General features: G+C 49.2%; 1 pseudogene; it reads left to right on the forward strand.

The window, feature by feature from the left end:
* The first annotated feature begins 2825 nt into the window (after positions 1-2825).
* Positions 2826-3987, forward strand: LOC144105266 (uncharacterized; annotated as a pseudogene).
* Positions 3988-4469: the final 482 nt, after the last annotated feature.

Below are 4469 nucleotides of genomic sequence, written 5' to 3' on the forward strand. Positions count from 1 at the left end.
GCTTTTTAGCCTGAGAAAGCCAGGCAGTACACGTTCCGGACTGATGTATCGACAAACCCAGATTTTTCAATGTCGAAGATTCTTGAAGTGGGGTTCAACATAGTTGGAGACGGATTGGCGTGGCAGCGAGTTTACGGCGTCCCGAGCGGTGGCCACTGATGTGAACGTAGTTTTGCTCACGGAAAGCTGCAGGCGGACAGACATGGCATAATTCGCGGTAATATCTAAGGCTGACTGTAGGGCCGCCACGTGAGTTACCAGGTCATGCATGATGAGTGCTCCATACTGTGATGTCATCGGCGGTCAGTAAGAACTTAACGTAAGGGACATCATGTAAGCGCCATGCAAGAGGAATGAAGGCAATATTGAACGGCGTTGGTAACAGTACCGAGCCTTGGGGTACCGCGAACAGAGACAAATGATCCTATGGAGTCACCACTGAGGCGCATGGCAAATCGTCTGCATTCAATGAAGGATTTTATAAAATGGCATACTCGACGAGGGATATGGAGCATATCGATAGAACGCAAAATGGCAGCATCACTTATGTTATCGTAAGCCTTTTCGACATCCATGACGAGGACGGGACGTACACTGTGGCTGCGAGATAGTGACAGAACTTGCTACGCCAAGACAGCCAAACCATCTTTATTGCCGAAGAATGGACGGAAGCAAATTTGGGTTGGGTGGTAGAAACCGTGGTGCTCGAGACACCACGACAATCGTGTGGCTAACATTTTATCTGTCATCTTGCGCAGTGCTGATGTTCGATAAATAGGCCGCAAGTTGTCAAGATCCGTCGGTGGCTTCCCTGCTTTGGAATTGGGGCCACAGTGGCAAATTTCCAGGTCAGAGGAACAGAGCCGTTTAGCCATGTGTTAATGGTGTCGAGAAGTTTAGAGAGGATAGCACAACTCATGTTCTTTTTACACCTAATGTGGAATGGCATCCGGACCGGGCGATGTCTTTCGTTTACCTCATCTATTGGTGCAAGCAACTGAGGCATGGTAAAAGGGAACGCAATACCATCGGCGTCTGGTGCTGATGGCAGTTTACATACGTAAGCTGGAATCCCTGCCAAGTTAGAACTGATAGCTCAGGGCGGCAATACTGTCACATATAATAGGGAGTCTAAAATAAAATTATGAACGAAAGAGGCTTGAAGAAGACGACGAGATTGGCGACAAGTATGTCGTGGATTAACCGAAGACTAAAGAATATGAAGAAGAAGCATTCGGTAAGGTGGAAAGAGATGATTGGTATAGCGGAGAAGATGAGGACGACGACAAGGTTTGCGTGGACTGACGCCAAGGCTATAAAAGGGCGAGGGAGAGCGAGGCACGGGGGAGAACAGAGAAGCGGAGGCTCCGTCGGGTTAGGGACGCTTCGGCTCGAAGAGAGCGACGCCGGCTACTGCTCCCGTCAGCTCGCGTGCCACCCATCCGGGTGGTGCCCCAACGCCAACAACACCGGCATCACCTGCACGGGCGCTTAGACAGGAAGACTGTACGACACTGCCAGCGACGCCAGCCGCAGCACGTCGAACGCCATCTCGACGCCGGCTACTGGACCCATACAACGCCGAAGCCGCACTGAACGAACCGTGCGCACGAACGCCAGCCGCTAACATTAGAGCGCTAGTAGTAGACGCTGGTAGCAGTGTTTCCGGGTCGTGTGTATTTATAGTCTTTGTGTTTTGTGTTTGTTTGTTAGTTTTGTGTGTTAGTGTGTGTGTTTCATGTAGGGTGTATTAAATGTGCGTCTGTGTGGGTACACCTGTCGCCTAGTCCATTCTCTCGGTCTGAGTGTTCTCCGGGGAGATCCGTGACAAAGATAAGTTGCGATCCTGTGCCAGGAGCGTAGTGAATGGGCCACGGCATTGAGCATGTGTTTAGTTGGAGAGGCGCTGAATGTGTTTGGAAGGATGCCTGCTGCTGATTCCATGGAGTACGAGAAATTCATGAAGGCACTTCTCCAAAGATTCAGGCTTACGGAAGAGGGTTTCCGTGCGAGATTTCGCTCCGCGAAACCTGAGGATTCTGAAATCGCTAAGCAGTTTTCCTTCAGGCTGCCCAACTATTTTGATAGGCGGCTTGATATGTCAAACACAGAAAAGTGTTTTGAAGGGGTGCGTGACAATGTGGTCACAGAGCAATTTTTAGCGTGTTGCAGCTCAAAGCTAGCGCTATTCCTGAAAGAAATTTGTGTTCACTAGAAGAGTTTGCTGACACTGCATACCAATTCCTCGAGGCTCGAGGCCTGAGAAATATTAGTAAGGCAAGGGAGGAAACACAAAAGGTCCTAGAGACATATGCGACAAAACCAAAAGCATATTGTGGTGCATTAAGGCGCCAGTAAGGTGTTTTCTCTGCTCAAGGTGGGACATCGTGCAGTTGACTGTAGTACTAGAAGCGTTGCCCAAAATACAAAAATTTTGCGTCAAGGTTGTAAGAGTAGGGGTCATACTCTGGATGAGTGCCGATACAGAACCCAGGGCCGAACTGCATGCTTTGTCGACCCCAGAATACAACTTGTCACGCCACCTGAAGTTCCACAGCTGAGAGAGCAAACGCAGCTGGGAATTGAGGCGGTGAGTGGAACACCCAAATCGAAAGCAGCAATGGCGGTGGTGGTTGGGCAAATAGGGGACCGTCCTATATTAGTTCTTAGAGACAGCAGAGCTGACACAGGTTTTGTTCGGAGAAGCCTGATGAAGGACGAGGATCTTATAGGAAAAGCGTCGGCCGTCACTCTTATAGATAGCACAGTAAGGTGGGCTTGGTGACTGTGCCAGTGCACGGACCACTAATCAGTTCACTCTCGCTATGCAGATGGTTTACTGCGTTGTGCGCCTGCTGCTGCCTGCGCATGCGCATGCGGCATCGCAGACCACATCGGAATGCGGAATCACCAATCCTGGAAGCTACGGACCGACTGCCCGGCTCCTACCTGTCGGCAGGCTGCAGTTCCTGCCTAAGCCGCATGGGGCACACTGGAAAGCGGAACTCTCCAAAGCTTGGGCTGCCGCATCATCGTCGACAGCAACGACTCTACCAGCTATAAAGGAACAAGCACCTTCGGCGCAATCCTGTGGGCTTGGTGACTGTGCCAGTGCACGGACCACTAATCAGTTCACTCTCGCTATGCAGGTTGGTGAACCTTACGTTATGTTTGCAAAAAAAAGGAGTAATTATTGCCTAATACAGCTACCGAGCCCACGGTACTGTGTTACTATTATTGCTGAATGTGTTGATGTAATGCACTCGCTACTACTCCAAGCTGGAGATATTGAATCTAACCCTGGCCCTTCTACTGAAGCCCTTCTCGCGGAATTGCGTAGTCTGACTAGCGACCAAGCGAAGGTAATTGCAGAAATACAAGGCCTGAAAGCTCAACTCGGCAATACTGACAAAACAATAGGGAAATTTAACGAGAGACTAACAGATCTCGAAAATCATTATCAGGCATTGGTACCACTGCGGAAAGAAATCAATTGAAATCATGCGCATTGACACAGAACGCACTGCTTCTCGAATTTCGGAGCTGGAAGCCAGTATGGATGACGCCGAGAACCGCTCGAGGCGGAACAACCTAATCTTCTACGGCATCCCCGACCCCTCCTCCTCGGAAACATTCGCAGAGACAGAGCAGTTGGTCGCAAACCTTTGCCGGGATAATTTACAGTTAACCTTGGAACCAAGGGATATAGAGCGTGCGCATCACCTCGGCCGTCCCTCAGCTGGTCGCTGCCGGCCCATAATAGTAAAGCTTGCATCACACAAGACCAAAGCTGCAATATTGTCAAATGGCCGGATGCTTAAAGGGACAAATTATGGCATCGGTGAGGATTTCTCGCGCCCAGTCCAAAATGCGCGCAAACAACTAATTGCTTTTGCGAAAAGCAAGAACAAGCCATTTTCCGTCCGTTTCAAAACTCTGTATATGAACCAAAAGCGTTACGTCTTTGATGACAATACTAACAGCTAGCATCAAAGAATTATCATAGCAGACGAAGCACCAAAAAAAGAAAGAAAAGAACCGAGCATATGCTGTCTCTAGCGATGCTCTTTCACTTTCTGCAATTTACACCAACATCCGCAGTTTTCTTCAAAAACGTGAACGTATATCTAGCATTGTATTGTCCTCTAGCAGTAATCTACTAATACTTACTGAGACGTGGCTCACTGACGACGTGAGCGATACTGAAGTGCTATCGGACCTACCGAACTTTCGTGTGTACCGCAATGACCGTGCATCTACGCGCGGTGGTGGTGTACTGATTGCATTCCACGAACGATTGTCTTGTGCAGTCATCAATATTCGGTCACAGCTGGAAATATTATAGGTGACTATCCAATCACGCCCACACACCGTACTACTAGGCGTTTGTTACAGACCTCCCCACACTACTTCCGAATTTTGCAACCAGCTTAACCAAACCATGTGTCAGCTTATTGCTGCTCACCCAA

Source organism: Amblyomma americanum, chromosome 9 (genome assembly GCF_052857255.1).
Source record: "Amblyomma americanum isolate KBUSLIRL-KWMA chromosome 9, ASM5285725v1, whole genome shotgun sequence".
NCBI classification, from domain to species: domain Eukaryota; kingdom Metazoa; phylum Arthropoda; class Arachnida; order Ixodida; family Ixodidae; genus Amblyomma; species Amblyomma americanum.